Source organism: Cricetulus griseus (assembly GCF_003668045.3).
Source record: "Cricetulus griseus strain 17A/GY chromosome 1 unlocalized genomic scaffold, alternate assembly CriGri-PICRH-1.0 chr1_0, whole genome shotgun sequence".
NCBI lineage: Eukaryota > Metazoa > Chordata > Mammalia > Rodentia > Cricetidae > Cricetulus > Cricetulus griseus.
Genome location: NW_023276806.1, coordinates 41513699 through 41535910, shown reverse-complemented (window position 1 = coordinate 41535910; position 22212 = coordinate 41513699).

The following is a 22212-nucleotide window of genomic DNA, read 5'->3' as shown; positions in this document are numbered from 1 at the left end:
GCCCAGACTCCAGCATCTTGCACACTATAGTCAATGTGGGCTGCATGCAAAATCCATTTTTCTAGCAGAGCTGATCTGATCTTTAAAGGCAAAAGTATTCTTTTGCATATTGGGTTTGCATTGTCATAAGCTATTGTATATACAATCGAATGTCTTACTGCTGGATCTGTTACTTGTAATTCTACTGCCCTGGTCAACAGGTCTAAGAAGTCCTGGAATAGTTCTGTTAGTCTCTGTTCTATTTTGGTATAAGCTTCCAGTCGTTCCCCTGGCTCACGAACCTTATCCCAGGCGTTTAGTGCTGCTTTCCTGCATAGGGACAGTATACAGTCATCATATTCAGCCTGAACCTGTGGGTCAGCATAAATACCCTCACCCAGAATCTTACCCAGGGGAGCTTCATAACCGTCTTTAATGGCCTGGCGTTCAAGAAGCTTTTCCTCTTCCCTTATCAATCTGCCGAGCTTGGTGTCCACCCAGTACTGTTCAAAGTTTTTCCCATACCTAGTAAACACACCCCCCAATCCGTTCTTAACACGCTCTGTAAGGGTTTTTTTAGGAAATTTCAGGACCAACTCAAAACAACTGCAACTGAAAACCTGTACCACCTGCTAGTCAAAAGCGGTTATCGCATCTGGAGTGGAAGCAGCCTGATTCATCTACCTGAAAACCTCCTGCCGCATCTGGAGTAGAAGCTGACTGGTAAATATGGCTGAATATTTATCATTCACCTTAATTGGTAACATTTTCGATTCTTATGTAAATTCAATGTTTGAGGAAGGTGCTGATCTGCCAATAATTGGCCTGTATGCCTTACTAGCTGTTAGCGTACTAATGCACGCATTATCACTAGCCAGAGACCTCAAGAACAGGGATATAGTTAATTTCACCACCTAACTACAAGACATACAAGCTTTACATAATGAGGTTTTGGAGACCAGACTGACCCATGATATGTTTATACAGCATGTAGAACAAAAGCTAGATGATAGGCTTTGCTCAATGTCTTATACGATACAGGCAGAGCTGTCTATTACCCAAGTTGAAATGTAGTGCATTTATGATAAGATAAACTCAGAGAGATGCTCCATTTTAGAGGCGTTAGAGGCTAGACGGTTAGAGGACTGTGATGAACTAAAGAATATATGTAGCCAACTGGAAACTCAAATAGGCTCTGTGTCCTGTAATCTGGATACTAAGATGCAAGATACCCAGGATAGGTTTAAACAATTGGATAATGCCATTAAATCAATGGCTGAAAAATACAAGGGGGCAGATGATAGAGTTGAATCCAGGTTCTATTGTTTACAAGATGATCTACAGAACAGGGCTGACAAATTAAAGAGGTCCATCAAGTCGACTGCTGAGGCAAATCACAATCTTGAGTCTAAACTTCAATCCCTGGACGCTCCAGAAGGAAATTGGGCCATACTTCCTAGACTGCACTGGATACAACTTACTCCATTTCAACAGACACTTCGACCAGAGCTTCAAGTACTGACTTCAATCAAGTTGAGGATTTCAACCCAGATCTTCAATCAAGCAAATCCCATCTAATGGACTGGATATAATCCATTAGATACTTTCACCATAATAACATTTTCTTCCCACAGGACCCCATGAGGCTACTGTCTTCCCATTTCAGCAGAAAGTAACGTGGAGGATGCTATATCCCCGTCCCCCATTATTGTCTATTAGGGTAATGTAAGCCTAGTTAGGGATAACTTACTATTGTTTATGGTTGGGATTGGAAGGAGGCATTCAGGCTTGGACACCTCTTTTCAGATGACTTTAGGGTTTAGCTGATGTAGACATAGTTAGGATGTGTCATAACAGATTATTGTATCTTCTTGTATTTCACCTTTATGACTGTTAATTTTGGATACTTTATACTGTTAAGTTTTAATCCTCTTTTAGACTAAAAGGGGAATTGTAGGCACAGTAAGCCATGCCTGCTAGAAGCTGGCTACAGGTGTGCCTGACCACATGTGGTCAAGGTGAGGTCAGGATGACACGTAATAGGTTTTTAAGGGGCTGAAAAGCACAAGGGAGCCCCTTCTCTCTGGCCTGCCTGCCTTGCTGCCCCTGGCATGCTCTGGCTTGCATTTGGCTGGTGTTTATCTGAATAAAGATATCTTAACCTTACAGACTACGAATTGTCACATAATACCACCTGCACTCACTGGAAGAAGGGATGGGAAGAAGACAGAGTAAGAACACACTCGACAACAGAAAAACCAATATGATACCACCAGAATCTATCTAGGGACTCCACATCAGCAAGATCTGAAAAGCCCAACACAGAGGATGAAGAAGAGATGGACCTCAAAAATTATCTTAGGAAGATGATAGAGACCTTTAAAGAGGAAACAAGAAAATTCCTTAAAGAATAGAAGAAAAAACAAGCAAAAAATTACATGAAATGGAGGATAAGACAAACCAAAAAAATTCAAGAAGTAAAAAAATCTCTTAAAGAATCTAAAGAAAGCCAAGAAAAAACAACCAAACAAGTGAAGGAAGCACACGAAACAGTTCAAGGCATAAAAGCTGAAATAGACACAATTAAGAAAACACAGAACAAGGGATGCTGGAAATAGAAAGGCTGGATAAACGATCAGGAACTAAAGATGTGAGTATAACCAATAGAATTCAAGAGATGGAAGGGAGAATCTCAGTTGTTGAAGACTCAATAGAGGATATACAGTCATCGCCCAAAGAAAATCTCAAGTCCAAAAAATCCCTAACACAAAATATCCAGGAAATATGGGACACCATGAAAAGGCCGAACCTAAGAATAATAGGTATAGAAGAAGGTGAAGAAATACAGCCCAAAGGTACAGAAAACATATTCAACAAAATCATAGAAGAAAACTTCCACAACATACAGAAGGCTATTCCTCTAAAATCAGGAACAAGACAAGGCTGTCCACTCTGTCCGTATCTCTTCAATATTGTACTTGAAGTTCTAGCGAGAGCAATAAGACAAGAAAAGGAAATCAAAGGGATACAAATTGGAAAGGAAGAAGTCAAATTTTCACTATTTGCAGATGATATGATAGTCTACATAAGTGACCCAAAAAACTCTACCAGGGAACTCCTACAGCTGATAAACACCTTCAGCAAAGTAGCAGGATACAAAATTAACTCAAAAAAAAAAAATCAGTAGCCCTACTATATACAGATGATAAATCCAATGAGAAAGAAATCAGAGAAACATCACCCTTCACAATATCCACAAGCAACATAAAATATCTTGGGGTAACACTAACCAAAAAAGTGAAAGACCTGTACAGTCAGAATTTTGAGTCTTTAAAGAAAGAAATTAAAGAAGATACCAGAAAATGAAAGATCTCCCATGCTCTTGGACAGGTAGAATCAACATAGTAAAAATGGCAATCTTGCCAAAAGTAATCTACAGATTCAAGTCAAAATCCCAACACAGTTCTTCACAGACCTTGAAAGAACAATACTCAACTTTATATGGACAAACAATAAACCCAGGATAGCCAAAAAAAAACTGTGTACAATAAAGGATCTCCTGGAGGCATCACCATCCCTGACTTCAAGCTCTATTATAGAGCCATAGTTCTGAAAACAGCTTGGTATTGGCACAAAAATAGACAGATAGACCAATGGAATCAAATTGAAAACCCTGATATTAACCCACACACCTATGAACACCTTATTTTTGACAAAGATGCCAAATCTATACAATGGAAGAAGGATAGCATCTTTAACAAATGTATTGGCACAACTGGATTCAGACATGCAGAAGATTGCAGATAGGTCCATATCGGTCACCATGCACAATATTTAAGTGCAAATGGATCAAATATCGCAACATAAATCCAGCCACACTGAATCTTCTAGAAGAGAAAGTGGGAGATACCCTTGAATGAATTGGCATAGGAGACCGCTTCCTGAACATTACACCAGTAGCACAGACATTGAGATCTGCAATTAATAAATGGGACCTCCTAAAACTGAGAAGCTTCTATAAGGCAAAGGACATAGTAAGACAAAACGACAGCCCACAGAATGGGAAAAGATCTTCACCAACTCCACATCTGACAGAGGGCTGATTTCCAAAATATACAATGAGCTTAAGAAGCTAGCCACCAATACACCAAATAATGAAATTAAAAAGTGGGGTACAGAATTAAATAGAGAATTCTCAATCTGAAATGGCTGAAAGACACTTAAGAAAGTGCTCAAAATCCTTGGGCATCAGGGAAATGCAACTCAAAACAACTCTGAGATATCACCTCACACCTGTCAGAATGGCTAAAATCAAAAACACCAATGACAATCTATGCTGGAGAGGATGTGGAGAAAAAGGAACACTCCTCCATTGCTGGTGGGAGTGCAAACTTGTAAGACCACTTTGGAAACCAGTATGGCGGTTGCTCAGAAAAATGGGAATCAGTCTACCTCAAGATCCAGCAATTCCTCTCTTGGGTATATACCCAAGTAATAAGCATCCATACAACAAGGACATATGCTCAACCATGTTCATAGCAGAATTGTTTGTAGTAGCCAGAACCTGGAAGCAACCTAGATGCCCCTCAATTGAAGAATGGATAGAAAAAATGTGGTACATTTATACAATGGATTACTACTCAGCAGAAAAAAGCAATGGAGTCTTGAAATTCGCAGGTAAGAAGAAACCATCCTGAGTGAGGTAACCCAGTCACAAACATGGTATGTATCACTCATATATGAATTTTAGACGTAGAGCAAAGGATTACCAGCCTACAATCCTCTTCACCAAAGAAACTAGGAAACAAGGAGGACTCTAAGGGAAAAATGCATGGACCCCAGAGAATGGGAAGGGGCATGAACTCCTGAACTAATTGTGAGCATGAGGGGAGAGGGAGCTGCCAGAATGAGAGCAGGAGAAGAGGAGAGGAGAGGAGGAAATGGAGGAGCAGAAATATTGAGTTGGGGGAAGAATAGGGGAGAGAAGGATGAGAGATACCATATTAGAGGGAGCCATTATAGGTCCAAGGAGAGATGTGGCATTAGGGAGATTTCCAGAGACCTACAAGGATGGCACAAACTGACAATCTAGGCAATGGTGGAGAGGATAACCTAAATGCCCTTCCCCTATAATGAGACTGATGACTACCTTTTTTTTTTTTTTTTTTTTTTTTTTTTGGTTTTTCGATACAGGGTTTCTCTGTGTAGCTTTGGAGCCTATCCTGGCACTGCTCTGGAAACCAGGCTGGCCTTGAACTCACAGAGATCCGCCTGCCTTTGCCTCCCGAGTGCTGGGATTAAGAGCGTGCGCCACCAACGCCCAGCTGATGACTACTTTTAAAAGCCATCCTAGAGCCCTCATCCAGTGGCTGATGGAAGCAGAGGCAGACACCCACAGATACACACTGAACTGAACTCTGGAACTTAGTTGCAGAGAGGGAGGAATGAAAATCAAAGGGGTCGGGACCAGGCTGGTGAAACCCACAGAATCAGCTGGCCTGTACAAGGGGGAGCACATGGACTCCAGACTTCTGTCTGGGAAGCCAGTATAGGACTGATCCAGACCCCTGAATATAGATGTCAATGAGGAGGCCTCTGCACTCTAGGGGGCCCCTGGTAGTGGATTAGTATTTTTCCCTGGTGTAAGAAGGGACTTTGAGAGCCCATCCCACATGAAGGGATGCTCTCTCAGCCTGGATACATGGGGTAGGGCCAAGGCCCGGCCCAGGATGATGTGGTAGACTTTGGGGAGCCCCCGTCGAGGGCCCTACCCAGCATGGGGAGTGGAGGGTGCATGGGGTAGGGAGGAGGGGGGGAGGGGAGGGAGAGGGAAAAGGGATTGATATGTAAAGCAAGATTTTCCTAATTTGAATAAAAAGAAAAGACAATTGGGAAATGTCACATTAGGAACTAATACCAGTTAATTACTAACCTATATAGAGAGAATTTTCATGATGTAGAAAAAGACAAAAATCAATTTAAAAACTGGCAAAAGGTATTTCACCAATAATAAAGACAAATGAACCAATGAACCAATAAAGAAAAGATGTCTGGCTGGAGAGGTGGCTCAGTGGTTAAGAATACTAACTGGTCTTCCAGAAGTCCTTAGTTCAATTCCCGGCAACCACATGATAGCTCACAACCATATGTAATGAGAAAAGATGTCTGATATCGCAGACATAAAAATAAAAATTAAAACCACAATAAGCTATACCTACTAGAACTGCTAAATTTGGGGGAGTGGGAAATAACATTTAGAAAAAGCATTTTCAAAGTGGATCGTGCTTTAGAAACTATCTAAGGCAACTGGTTTTCATTTTAAAAATGAATAAAATAATGAAATCTGAAAACTTGTTCTTGGTCACTTAGTTAGATATTAGAAATATCAGTTCATCTACTTAATAGCTTTCTTGGCTCACAGTACACACTATTGTAAAATGCTAGTATACTATGATGCCTTTTTCTCTACCCAGAGAGAAAGTTGCCAGCCACCCCAGAAAATATCAGAACGATTTCAATTACATTCAAGGAAGTTGGTTACCTATTTATTCTGTGCTATTAAGATCATTAGTACGCCAATTTTAACAACTATGTTCCAATTTATTAGCAAATGAAAATTTAAAGTTCAGTTTCTAAACAGGCATGGTGGTACATGAATGTAATCCTAACACTTGTGGGTAAGTGGCAGGAGATCACCACAAATTCTAGAACAGCTGGTTTGCATAGAGTTCCAGGCCACCCAGGGATACATAATTAGAATCTGTCTCAAGAAATAGAGAAGTTTCTAAGCCAGTATGTACTTTCACAACTTTGCTTTTCCATTCCCAAATGTCTGTGTACACATTCTCAAATATAGGGCTTAGTAGTGTTTCAGTCTCTTACTTTTAACCACAGTGATGTGATGGCAACCACACAGCTCCTAACTTTCAAATCCTTTCTGTCCTCTGGGCAGGAAATATTTCTAGGTTTGGTTAGGTTCTCTTATAGACCTCCCCTTCCTTTTTGTTTGGACTGATCAAACTCAGGTCCTGGCACATAGTAGGTCAGTTCTTTGTCACTGAGTTACAGTCCCAGCCCTCATCAACAAATCTTGCACTTGCTTACTAATTGTCATATATTTCATCTGAACTGCTAAGTTGTTACGATAAATCTTTTTGCCAAATGCTGTCTGAGCCCCACTATACTAAGTACATTTAACATTTATAAAGTTGAGTTTATTATTTTTTAAATCTCTCAAGGGAAAATATACAACACAACTTCATTGCCCTAAATTCCATTATTTTAGATTCAATAGGTTCAGATGGTGGCTTGATCAGAACTTTCTTTTACATTTGGAACAAAAATTTGCTGACCTTACGTCATATTCAAAGAGACTCTCAGTAATTATTTAATAGTCTTCAGAAAAAAATGTAGGGATAGAGTCATAAGCTAAGAGGTATAGCACTTGCCTAGTGTGTTTATATGAGGCCCTGGGTTTAATCCAAAGGAGTGCAAAAAAAGAAATAATTGCTTTTCAAATATACTGGAGGCCAGGCATTGTGGTTCATGCCTTTAATCCCAGCATTCTGGAGGTAGACAAACAGATCTGAGTTCAAAGCTAGTCTGATCTACATAGTTTGTTACATAGCCAGCTTCGGCCAGCCATGGCTAAATAGTGAGACTCTGTCTCAAAAAAACAGTACAAAACAAAACAACAAAACTACAAATATACTAGAACCTACAATTTAAATATATTTATATGATAATTATGTCCTTCATTTTCATTAAAGAAGTTCCTTTAGAATCCAAAGATCCTTGTTTTATAAAGATTTGACAAGCAATTCTAAGTTACTACAAGTGTTAAAACAATAGTAATACATTATAGGGCTGGTAGTGTACTTTGATGTTACAGTCCCTGCCCAGGCTGCACGAAGTTGTGGGTTTAATTTGCAGCACTGCAACACACCTGCATGCTATAATGCATATATATCATTACATTATTACTGTTTACCACCCTCCCCCAAATTACTCAGGATTACTAAGACATTAGCTGTATATATGATCATAAGTTGAATTAAAGATACATATTAATTTCTGAAATACTCATTTACACTGCTAGATATAATGATACATGCCTTTAATCCCAGCACTTGGGAGGCAGAGGTAGGAGGGTCTCTATGAATTCAAGGTCAGTCTGGTCTATGTAGCAAGTTCTAAGACTCTCAGGACTACATAAGAGAGACCCTGTCTCAACACAAAAACAAAAACAAAAATATCACACACCAATCATTTCTATTCATCTTTTTAGGTAGGTCCTTATAGACAAATCTGAAAATCTGAACAACTGCAGACTGACTTCCAATGATTTACTAATGTGTAGTCAGTATAATTTTTAGGCCTGTATATGAAGCCTCTCATGCAGAGACAATAGCTGTTATAGTGATACGTTTCATGTTAACAAAATCAATAGATATGTTTACACAATGTTCTCAAAATGTAATAAAGTCATGACATGGTACCACACATCCCAACATTCAGGAGGCTGAGTTAGGAAGATCAAGTGTAAGACCGACTGGGCTACATAGCAAGATGCTATAACAACAACAACAACCAAAAAAACCCCCAAAATCCAAACATACATTTTAAAAGACTAAGTATTAAAAATATGCCGAAATTTTCCTTCTATTATAAAAAGAAACTTGCCCGGGCGTTGGTGCCCACGCCTTTAATCCCAGCACTCAGGAAGCAGAGGCAGGCGGATCTCTGTGAGTTTGAGGCCAGCCTGGTCTACAGAGCGAGTCCCAGGACAGCCTCCAAAACAATACAGAGAAACCCTGTCTTGGAAAACCATAAATAAATAAATAAATAAATAAATAAATAAATAAATACAAACTCTTAATTTTAGAATAAGCTATGTTTACATTTTCTAAATACTAATTATGAAATATACACCCTTAGTAAAATAGCCTATTAAAAATCAGCAACACAACAGAGTAGGCATGAAGACACAAGCTGGATGAATGGCACATCCTGTAATCTCAGCACTCAAGAGGCTGAGGCAGGAGAATTGCTGCACGGTGTGTGGGAGGCTGGTATAGGCTATAAAGTAACATCATGTCTCATACTACATCATGTACACATACATGTAAGTTCACACCAGCTACTAGCTGATGTAAAACTACTGATGTAAAACAGACCTCTTAAGGTTTTTCTAAAATAAATGAACAAAACAAAGACATTCAAAAATGTTAAGGTAAGTTGCTATTTTGTTGTTGTTGTTCACTATCTTCCATGTTGCTCAATCTTACAAACTTTAACTGTGTTAGTACAGAGCAAAATTCATCACAACCGATTTGGTATCTGACACTACACTCAAAAGTATACATGGGAGTAGGGTTTACATATACGGGTTAGGCTGCTCTTAGAGAGGACTTTGGTTCAGTTTCCAGCATCCACATGGATGCTGGAACTTCACAGTTTCAGGGGATCTGCTACCCTATTTGGCACCCTCAGCTACTAGGCATGAACATAGTGCACACACATACATGCAGGCAAACACTCATACACAACATTTTAGGTATATATGCTATACAAAAAAATCCAAATAATATCCTGCTCTTGAAATACATAATAATCTTGTGGGGAAAATACAAAAATATTTTTGTTAGTGAAGGAAATGAAGTAATTCATGATACTGATATGATCAGTTTTTATTCTATATCTGAAAAGTATGTTATTATAGCTCAATCTTAAAAAGGGTATTGATGTTTTACTTTTATTATTATTTTATTTGGGTTTTCCGAGACAGGGTTTCTGTGTAGCCCTGGCTGTCCTGGAACTTGATATACAGACCAGGCTCAGGCTAGCCTCAAACTCAACCTTTCTCTGTCTCCCAAGTGCTGGGATTAAAGGAGCACACCACCACACTTTGCTTTATTTTTAGTTATATGTATGTGTTTGTGAATAGTGCAGGTACCCACAGAAGCCAGAGGTACCAGATACCCCTGGGTTTGTGAACTGCCTAATGTAGGTACTAGGAACTGAACTCTGGTTCCCTGGCAAAACAGTCTACGTTCTTAAAGGCTGAGCCATCTCTCTATTCCCTGTTGTTTTCAGACAGGTCTCACCATATAGTCTAGGCTGGACTCTAACTTGCAACAATCCATGTGCTATGCTGAGTGCTGATTTAATCTTAGATACATAAAAGGTCAATAACCCTAAAATAAGAAAAAGGCAACTTGGGGCTGGGCAGTAACAACACACATCTTTAATCCCAGTACTCAGAAGACAGGCAGGAGAATCTCTGAGAGTTTAAGGCCAGCCTGGTCTACATAGTGAGTTCCAGGTCAGCCAGGGTGGTTACACAGAGAAACAGAAAAACTTTGTCTTTGTCTTCAAAAAAAGAAACCACCACCAAAAAAAAAAAAAAAAAAAAAAAAAAAATTGGTTTTGTTATGCTGTGAACCTAAGGCCTTGTACATGCTGGCCAAGAATTCCACTAAGCACATCCTCAGCCAACATTTTGGTGCCTACAAGTTCCCAGTGTATTTTCACTGTTCCTCGATGCCCTTTCTTCCCCAAGGTGTTCCATGTCTGTTTAAACAAGACACTATCACTGGTGGGAGTTACAGCTCTGTCAATTTTTAACTTGTTCTTTTATAGACTACAGAAGTTCCATTATTACATTCAAGTAAAATCGTGTTCAAATATTTCTTCAGCTATACAAATACAAAACCTATTTCATGCCAATTTATAGATAAAATTTGTTCAGCATTCAGTGTTATGGAAAACAACAATGTGGCCTAATTAGAGAAGATTTACCCTTCATTGTGTGGTCCTGCAGCAGTGAGCTCCACATACTCCCATTTCCTGCCCTGGACTATTCTGCACTGTCATTTCCCCACCACTAAAGGCAAAAGCTAAAGGCACCCTCCAAAGAACAGAACAGAACATAAAAGCCATGTAATAGCAAGAAACACTAACTACTATGAAAAATTCAAAACCAAGGAGACAACAATTTAAAAACATAAACAAGTCTGGACTATCCAGATTGGAATAAGCCATCAGATATGTAAATCACACTTAGTATGGTCAGACACTGTTGTTGGCACTGGGTACACAGTAAAAATCAAAACAATCTAAACCTGTGTCAGGAGGGTCACTTAGCAGGTTTTTTTAAAATTTATTTATTAGTTCTAGTTAGGGAACAAGGTTGTTTCACATGTAAGTCCCTTCTCTCCCTCCCCTCACCCCCATCCCTCCTCCCCCACCCCCAGCCTCCTCCCCACCCCATCCACCTACCACTCCCCAAGCAGGGTAGGGCCCTCAACGGGGGCGCCACTTGGCAGGTTTTAAATTAATTCTCCAATACCTTCTTCTTTCACCTTTATTTTACTTATTATTCTAACTGGAGAAAATGAAACTAAATTCACAGCCCAAGAGCCAGACAGAACCAGAAAGCGGTCTGTGGTTGTCTTCTCATTCCTTTGATAGCACAGCTAAGTTGTGGGACTCTCTCAGTGGCACTTTGACAAAGACTTATTAAGGTGCTTGGAGTGAAGGCTCAATGGTTAAGAGCACTTGATGCTTTTTCAGAGGATTCAGGTTTGGTTTCCACCACCCACATGACAGCTCGTAACCATCCAAAAGTTGAGTTTCAGGGATCTAATTCCTCTTCTGACCCTCACAGGCTCCTACACTCACATGGTGAACCGAAATACATTCCAGTGCGTATAAAAATAAAAACAAAAAACCCTTCCATTGCTGCATCTAAGTTCACGCCCCCTTTACTGTTCTCCATCTGGAGATCCTGTCTCCCTCATAGTAAGGGAGAACCAGGCACATTTAAGCTACCGGATAAATCAGCTGGCCAATAGAAGCTCAGGAGCACACCCTTGTGTTAGAATACACAACTGTCACTGAGTGCTACTGCTGGGGGTGGGGGGCAGGGGAGAGTGCTGCTGCTGCTGGGGGCTGGGGAGCAGGGGACAGTACAGATTTCTTGCCCACCCAGTGTGTGTACACACTTCTGCCATGCTATCAATTTAATAAAGTTTCCCCACAGAGAAGGCAGTCTTGGGATCCACAGAAAACACAGTTCTCTGCTTAGATCTTTTCATTTAAACTTGGTGAAAATAATTCTCAAGGGAAGCACCCCTCTAAATAAACACAAATGACAATGATGTGCAATGATGGATATGTTAAGAAAATCATTCCCTGATATACATAAAATCATTATGCTGTATACCTTGTATAGACAATTTCTATTTGTTAATATAACTCAGTAAAACAAAAATGCTTTTTTTTTTCTTTTTTTCTTTTTTCTTTTGGTTTTTCAAGACAGGATTTCTCTGTGTTGTTTTGGAGCCTATCCTGGCACTCGCTCTGGAGACCAGGCTGGCCTCAAAATCACAGAGATCCGCCTGCCTCTGCCTCCCGAGTGCTGGGATTAAAGGCGTGTGCCACCAATGCCTGGCCAAAAATGCTTTTTTTAAATGAAGAAAATAGTAGGAACAGTGATACATGGCTATAATTTCACTTACTCAGGAAACTGAGGCAGTAAGTTTACAAGGTCAAGGATAGAATACAGTGAGATCTTAAGGGGAGTAGGCAATAAGGAGGAGCACAGAGATTTGAAGGTGCTAGTCTTCAGAAACAGTCCTGCAGACACAAGCCAAGGAATGCTGGCAGCCACCAGCAACTGGAAGAGGGAAAGAATGCACACTTAGCTAGAGCCACTGGAGGGAGCAAAGTCCTGCTAACATTGATTTTGGATTCCAGCCTCTGGTAAGAGAATGAGCTGTTGTCTTAAGTTACCAAACTGTGTGCTAATTTTTACAGCAGCCACAGAAAACCTAATGTAGGAATTTAAGCCTGATATTTTTAAAAACAAATTAACTTTTCTCTACATCAAATTAGGAAGAAAGTGCTCAAGGGAAGGAAGGAAGCTGGTAAGAATTAAGCTTGGGTGTGTGTGTGGGGGGGAGTGTGTGTGTGTGTGTGTGTGTGTGTGTGTGTGTGTGTGTGTGTGTGTGTGTGTGTGTGTGTGTGTGTGTGCTTACCATGCATAAGGCCCTGGGTTTGATCTGTGTCACAAAGTACCTACATACATGCAAAGAAATGTACAGAAAACAAGTAAATTTCAGTACTTAAAAAGAATTAATCAGGGTGACAGCACGTCCACAGCACTCAGAAGACAAAGGTAGGCAGATCTCTTTGAGTTCAAGGCCAGCCTAGTCTACATAGTGAGTTCTAGGACAGCCTGGGGTATATAGAGAGACCCTGTCTCAAAACAAACAAAAAAAACCAAAAACATGTGGAAAAAAAAAACTTTTTTTAAAAAAGCAGAGGCCAGTCTGGTCTACAGAGTGAGTTCCAGGACAGCCAGGGCTACTACACAAAGATACCATGTCTTGAAAAAAACAAAAGAAAGAAAATGTAGACCCAGTAATGAAACAAAGATACCATATAAATAAAAATTACTTCAACCTCTCATGAAAAACCACAAAATTATTCATTTCCATACAATCAGAGAAACTTCAACAAATGTTACAAAGTGGTTCTTTACTATGTATTCTAGATTTTTTAGTCACTCTAGAGATAAAACTCAAGAGCCTTACCATGCTCACTCAGCAAGCACCCTAAAACTATGCTATACCAATCACCTCTTTTTTTTACTGCCACCATCAAACACTTACCAAAACATAAGATTGTGGTAGCACCTCCTACCACACAGATACTGTTCCAGTCTCCGAAGTTTAGATACACTATAATCTGATGTGCTTCAACTCAGTAAAATAGTAATTCCATTCATTATGCTTATTCAAGGCCCTTACCACACTGCCTGCTGACTGATTTGGACAGGCTCCAATTCTTCCAGCCCTAACTTAATCCTCCATTCAGCAGGTGTCTTAAGAAACATTTGGGGCTAGAGAGATGGCTCAGCAGTGAAGAGCATTGGCTGCTCTTCCAGAGGACCCAGGTTCAATTCCCAGCACTCACATGGCAGCTCACAACTGTCTGTAACTACAGTTCCAGGGGATCTGACACCATCTCACAGACATGAATGCAGACAAAAACCAATACACATTTTAAAAATTAATTTTAAAAAAGTATACATTTAATCACATTCCTTCCTTGTTTTTAAAGTTCAACTGACACCTTACCAAATAGAAGCTACATAGTCTCTCATAACCTGATCCTAGCCTAAATTTCCTGTCATAAACTACTATCTATCTCAAACCATTCATTCTTTTGTGTATTTTTTTTTGAACAAATATTTGTCTCTCTTAAAAAGCCTTCCTGGAAGACTTAGGAAAGTTCACTAAGAGAGGAACGTATTCTGAGTCCTGTAATATATACAGACCCACAAGCAGAGAAGGGCATGTTCCTCTCCACCGCCCCCCTTGGTATTTCTGGGACTTGCTGCATGCCAGGCACATGCTCTACCACTGACCTCCAGTCCTCTAGCATACTCAGACCCTTCCCCATGCTCTGTGCTTGTCTTTATAAGAGCATTCATGGATTCTATCAAATGCACATTCTGCCAGCGACTTCTGAAACTAGTCTACTAATCAGCTTCTCTAGCTGTCTGCCCAGAACCACATAGAAGATTAGATACATCTCAGATGAAAACAAAACAAACAAACAAACAAACAAAACGATTAAGGTGACTATGTATCCTAGGTTAGGCAGCATGATAGAAATGTTCTTCTTTTCAGTATTGTATTCCCTTTATTGCCTCTCCAGCAGCACCTGTCACATTAGGCATTTGCTCTCTGTTGCATTCACAAAAGGCTAGATGAAATCCTTAGTATTTAAATCCTCCATAAGGAACGATCTCCTTGTGAACTAAGTCTTTCCTAAGGGCTCTGGAGCATTCAGGGTTCAGGATAGTGAACCCTGTACACAGGAGACAGACAAAGGTTCTTACTTAATAGTTTCTAATAACACAACTTCACAAGCTAAGAGCCTTGAGCATCTGTAACATGTCAGATTTCTTGACAGTCATCACACACAAATTTATTCATTGAAATACAATTTACTTTGAAAAGAAGGTATCCTTGCTTTTCCAAATTAAGAAAGTGAGATTCTGGGACTGGAGAGATGGCTCAGTGACTAAGACACACTGACTGCTCTTGCCTGGCACCCAAGTTCAATTCCTAGCACCCACATGGCAGCTTACAACTGTCATTACCAGTAACTCTAATTCCAAGGGATCCAACGCCCTCTTTTTGGCCCCAGAGGGCACTGTATACAAGTGGTGCATAGACATAAATGCAGCCAAAACTTTCAGATATATGAAATGCTAAAATAATAACTAATGATAATATTAATAACAAAAATTCTAGCCAGGTGATCTGATGCCCTTTCCTGACATCTGTATACATGTGGTGCAGATGTACAAACAGGAAAACATTCATATGAATGAAATAAAAATACCTGCTGAGCCATCTAACTGGCTCCAGAAAAAAAGTATCTTATCCAACTTTTAAGGGGAAAAAAACAGAGTAGATATAAAGTTATATGTGACTCTTTCTTTATGGAATAAACTTGTTTCTTGGCATTTATCTGATGTGACCTAAGATTTCAATTTTAGATCAACTCTAATTAATTTCTAGCACTTTGCCTAACCTAGAATACAGTCACCTATCTTAATTTTTTTGTCTTTAGGTTTGGTTTGTTTTCATTTGAGATGGTATCTTCTATGTGGTTGATAAACAGTTGTGGGCTGACTACCAGAGAAGCTGATTAATATTCTAGCTTCAAATGTCACTGACATAAACACTAACAAGAAAACACATTTTAAAATGCCAACTAAAAATATATAACAGGGAGAGATGGCCCAGGGTTTAAGAGCATTGGCTGCTCCTCCAGAGGACCAGGATTCAATTCCCACCATTGGTGGTGTACAACCATCTGTAACTCCAGTTGCAGAGGACCCAGAACCTTCTTCTGGCCTCTGAGGGCACTACATGCTCGTGGTACACATACATACATTGAGGCAAATCACATATGGAAAATAAATGTTTAAAAATATTTTTAAAAAATTAAAATAAATTTTAAAATTTTAGTGTACACATATACAAACATACCAGTCATAGTGGCACAACCCTACACCTGTCTCCAACAAGTCTCAAAAAAGGAAAAAAGAAAAAAGGAACACACACAGATCCCAGAATTACACTCTTTCATTAATGGAGTGAATTAAGTTGAATAGACTTAGAATACATTTGCTGTTTTAGAACTGAAACCTAACATTAATCAGCCAATTCACATTGATCTGAACTTTGGGGGGAGAACACAAAATTATTTAACATGAAATAGGAACTCACCTTTCATAAACATAATCCTAGTTAGTCCTAGTTACCGAATCATAAATGAAGCTTTAAACTCAGAAGTTATTTCTATTGAGTCTATCACCTGGCCACATTCACTCAGGATATTAAATCCCTTAAAAGGCACATGCTTGAGGACATAGCATATCCATTTCAAACACAAATGAAGTACGACCTAGAGCAAATTACTTGGCATGTGCGCTCCTCAATAGCCATGTATACAATGGGCCCAATAATAATTGCCCTACTTTAGAGATAATTAGGACCCAATGGAAGACAGCCACAAGTTAGAGGCTACCCTGGATTACTTATTAAGTTCCAGGACAGCCAGGAGGACTATGATGTGAAACCCTATCTCAAGCTAAACAAATAAATAAAACATAAAAACAAAGATCCTATGGTTGTCTAACAACATACAATATGCTGGATAAAGTCACTTTAAAAAGAATGAAAGGATCACATTGATTTGAGTCAGGGGTTTTTAATATCTGCCTAGATTATTTAAAAATCTATTCTGGGTTAGAGGTATTTCTTAGTAGAAAAGTACTGACCTAACAAGCAGTATGCACTAAGTTCCATCCCCAGAACCATTAAGTAAATAAATAGTAGCTGAGTATTTCTGAGATAAGTGCCAGAGGATGGCATTAAATTTCCAGCTTCAAAAAGCGATTACAAAGAATTGGAGTTACAGCTCAGTGATATGAGTGCTCGCCCAATATTCCCACGGGGTTCACCCCCCACATCGAATAACAACATACACGGGGGAGGGAGAGAGGGAAAGAGAGAGAGAGGGAAAGAGAGAGAGAGAGAGAGAGAGAGAGAGAGAGAGAGAGAGAGAGAGAGGGAGGGAGAGGAGGGAAAGAGAGGAGAGAGAGAGAGAGACAGAGAGAGAGAGAGAGAGAGAGAGAGAGAGAGAGAGAGAGAGAGAGAGAGAGAGACCCTGCATATGCGTATGCCAGCATGCCAGCAGACCAGGGTAGTTAGTTGCAAGGCAGACACGCTAAAAGCAGCAAGTTCCCTTTTGGAAGTTATTAGTATAGTGCATCTGGAAGAGGCTAGAAAATAGAAGCAGACACAGTAGAAAACAAAAAATTAAAGAGAGGAAAGTTAGTCAAAAATGTAAACGTAGTATTCATTTGAAAGGAAACAACTTGAGTTTGCAGCGGTGAAATTAAGACCACCACCACGTGAGTGACAACCCTGTAACTACCAAACTAAGTGCCTATAAAGACACAACTCTGGGGCCAGGTTCAAATATTGCATTTAAGAGAATATAAATAAAGGACCCGCTCCTCAAAAGAAATAGAATAAGTGGCTTGCTACAGAAAGGCCCATTACTACATCTAATACTCCTTAATTCATTGAACTAGCAGAAACTTTGGTTGGCTTAAATGAGAATGTTCCCCGAACAACACCACTCTTAACACCCACAAACCCTGCGCTGCCCTCCCCCCCTCCGATGGAAACCTTACATGGTCTCAGACACCCATCGCCTTTGGTCTAACCTTACCCCGGGCACCCTTTCCAGTTCTTGAAGTCCCTGCAGCTTCTTGACCACAGAGTCCTCGCCGGGCAGACCCATCCTTACCCCAGCATCTCAGGCTGGGCGAGAGCTCCAGGGAAGGCCACGGAAGGACTGGCCGCCAGCCTGGCCCCCCTAGGCACTTGGCCCGCCAGTCTGGAGCTTGCGGGCACACCGCCTGCCACACCCCTCTCCTCCGGACCTTTTCCTCCTCCACCCAGAACGTTCCAGCTCGTCCGGGCTGAAGTACAAGGAGCCCCTTCATCTGCTCCCTCTGACCGAGTGCTGCAGCTCACGGCTGCTCTCCGGGTGGCCCGGGGACCTCATACCTCAGCCGCCCTCCCACCCCACGCCAGCCCAGCCCAGCCCTCAGCCTGCGGCCTCGGAGCCCGCCGCTCCCCGCCAGTGCCCTCCGCTCACCCGCCGTGCGGCTCGGCCAGCTGCTCGCACTGGAGCCCCGGGCTGCACGACACCGGGCGCCCCAGGCTGCCGAGCCCGCCGGCTCCGCCGCGTCCGCTGACCCGCAGCGCCGCCGGCTCCCGCCGTCTCCGTGGCCCGGACCGCCTCGGTGCGGCCCAGGCGTTTCCGGGTTCCCGCGGTCCCGTCCGCCAAAGGCTCCGGCTTCCGCCTCGGCCCCGGCAAACGCCGTTCCCGGCTCGGCTCCGGCGGCCCCAGCTTCGCGCTTGCCCGGCCGCTTCCCTGAGGCGATCACACCGGGGGAGGCCGGTGACAACCTCACCGGGACCTTGATAGGAAGGGTGTCTCTGCCGACAGTCCAGCTGCAGAAAGTGGCAGGATGACCCGCAACTTAAGAAAGGGCAAAGTCCTTTGGGTCAAAGAACCCTGATAGAGAACCGGGAGGCGGATCTTGGCTCCTGAAAATGACCACCAGTGAGTTGAAAACAAGATTATCCCTGGTGCAGGTTACCAACTTTAGTCTAGGAACCAGCTTGTTTGGTTGGAAATGACCCCTGACCCCACTCCAACCGTTCCGGAGAGTCTCAGGAATCCAAAACGGGCTTATTGTTGCTAAACCGGGGGTGGGGTGCAGAGAGAGAGACCACCATATAGAAGAGCCATTTACCTCTTCCTGTCTGCAAGGATCTCAAACATACTACTTGTTAAACAAAGCCTTCTTATATATTTCGAAAATCTTCCAACCACTGTACCCTATGCCAGCGACGGACAGGCTGAAATGTAATAATATTCTGGGTCCCGGTTTGATCATCGGATACAGCAGATTTATCCCTTTCCTGTTAACACAATGCTCCTAGAATTAAGTTTATGCTTCTTCATATTGCAAATGATTAAGCCATGACTTAGGGAAAGCATAGTTAGAAAATAGCAAAGAGAAAAATAAAATTAGATGACTTAGCATAGAATGCTTCCCTTTAAATCTTCGTGTAATCCAGTCTTTGGAAAACATCTGGATAATGGAATGTAAAGTAGATCTTGATATTTGCTTGGTCCAAATCTAAAATGATCCCTAAAAGTTGATCCTATGGTAAAGGCTGGTTGCCAGCTAATGGGCTTCAGGGTGGGAGAAGGGAGCAGATAGTGAAGGCCTCTGATGTAGTACATCCTTGAAGGTACCATTAGGAGATGGTGTAAACTGTGAACAGGCCTATTTGGAAGTGGCTTTGGGGGGTGTGTCTCACCCAGGCCCCTCCTCAGGGGCTCTCATTGCAGCCAGTATGCTTTTTGATAAATAACTGCCGCACCACATACACCCCAACCAGAGACCCAGAAGCAACGGAACCGAGCGACCATGAACCAAAAACTCTGCAATCATGAACCTAAATCAGTCCTCCTTCCCAAGTTGTTTCTGAGGCATTTTGTCACAGCAGCCAAAGAAAGTAAATAATACAATACTTATTACCTTTTTTTTTTTTTTTTTTTTTAAATACAGTATCTTACATTGTAGCTCCGGCTGGACTTGAAGGCCTTGACCTCCTGGCAAGGCCGGTCTCACCCTCTCTGAGCTGGAGCCACAAACTTAAGCTATCACCTCCTCTTTCATTCCTTACTCCTTTCTCCTCCCCCCCCCCACACCTCCCGGACGATGGGAAATTGAGTCCAGGCTTTTGTACCTCGTGTCCTTTCCCACTGAGCCTTTTCTCCACTTTTAAAAACAAACTTAACAGCTTGGCACTATTCTGAGGTGTGTGTGGGGGGGTGTATACAGGTACCCAGAAAACAGTTGGAATTCCATAAATGTGTGGTTATAAAGGAAAAGGAGGATTTAAAATTTATTAGCAAGAAAAATATAGCTTACAACATGAATTCTTTTCTGTTATTTTATTTTGGTTTTGAAGACAGGGTCCCCTTATGTAGTCCAGACTGCCCTGAAACTTGCTATATAGCTCAGGCTGGCTACAAACTTATAGTTCATTTTGGCCTTGGGCTCTCGAGTGCTGGAATCACAAGCAGATACTACCATGTTCACTGTCACAGATACACTGGTCAGAGAAAAGGAAGATTTTTCCCATTTTTTTCTGGGAAACTTTTAAGTGATTTTTTTTTAACTAGAAGCAGAAGCACCTATACTGATGTAGTTAGTGATGTGCTGTGCTGCCTTGGAAGACATGGAACTGAAAAATGACCTAAAACAGTGAAAATGTCACGTCTACACCACTGATGTAAGGCATGAAGTTACAAGCCCTGTGTGATACAAAAACGCAACTGTATTCCTAGCTGCTTGAGAATCTGAGGCAGGAGGATAACTTGAGCTGAGCAGTCCAAGGCTAACCTGGGCAACTTTGTGAAGTTCTCTCTCCCAGAGAAAGAGAATTTTCAAATTGCTTTAAAGACGTGGGAGAGGCTAGATTAGCTCAAAAAATGCTTGCTTAGCATGTGTGAGGCCTAGGGTCAGTCCTTAGGACTGCAAAAAAAGAAAAAAGAAAAAACCCATATGATGAGAGGCCAAAGGTCTGCTTAGGTTTTGTCTCTTCTTTAACTTTGGTGGTTTGGATGAATCCAGAAATTCATCCATTTCACTTAGCTTTTCTAGTTAATGGAGCACAGGTTTTCAAAGTATTCCCTTATAATATTCTGAATTTCTTTGATGTCTTTTGTAACATCTCCATGCTTATTCCTGATTCTATTAATTGGGTCTTACTTTTTAATTAAAAAAGTAATACTTTCACTGGCTCCACAGTTTATGGACCAGCACATAAACTGCTTCCCTGAGTACAGAATGTGCTTGACAATCCCCCTCCTTGGGTCTTCACCAACTTTAGAATGTTTTTCCAGTCATTATTGTTTTTATAGTTGGTCCACCCACCCAACTCAGATACCACCATCCTCAGACTTGAAGCATTTCTTGCCCCCTTTCTCTGAAGGGCCTAAATAGTGTCAGGTCATCCTGTGTATAGCTAGATAATTTCACTTCCTTTCTTGTACTGTGATTTGGTTTTCTATCCTTCAACACATCCCTTGAGGGCAATGCTATCCTAATGGTTTTTGGATTTCTGGCATCTTAAGAAAAGCACCTAGCACATAAAAATCATATGCCAGGCACAATGGCGCCACATTTGTGATCCTGTGACAACAGGACTGGAGCAAAGAAGTTATTCTAAGGAGACACTGGTGCCCCTCCCTTTAGCTATCAGACTCCTTGAACACTGGTTCCCAAGATATTGCAGTTTCCACAAGCATCTCAAACTAGGAGAAGGAAAATAATGAAGCCTGCGGTCAGCCAGAGGAAGACCTCTCTGGAAAAGAGATTTCAGACAGTTCAATTTTCCAAAACACCTTTCAGGAGACACTTGTACCAAGATAATGATGAGTCAATGATGTGAGTGAGCACACTTTGACCAGAACTACTTAGTGGAAAACATACTAGGAGAAAAAGAAAAGACAGAACTATGATACTGTCTTAGTTAGGGTTTCTATTGCTGAGAAGAGTCACCATGATCACAGCAACTCTCATAAAGGAAAACAGTTAATCAAGGTGGTGCCTTACAGTTTCAGAGGTTTAGTTCATTATCATCATGGCAGGGAGAGTGGAGACAGGGAGTATGACAGGTTGCAGGCAGACATGGTGCTGGAGAGGAGATAAGAATTCTACATCTTGATTCAGAGGCAACAAGAAGTACTCTGTCTCACTGGACATGGCTTGAGAGTATATATATGTGTGTGTGTGTGTGTGTGTGTGTGTGTGTGTGTGTGTGTGTGTATGAGACCTCAAAGCTGGCCTCCATCATAATACACTTCCTCCAAGGCCACACCTCCTAATAGTGTCACTCCCTTTTGGGGACATTTTCTTTCAAACCACCACAGATAGCATCTATTTTTTAAAGAATTTTTATCCAAAATAAATTATAGGAAGAGGAAAGAGAAGAGAGGAGAAGAGAAGAGAGAGAGAGAGAGGGAGGGAGGGAGGGAGAGAGAGAG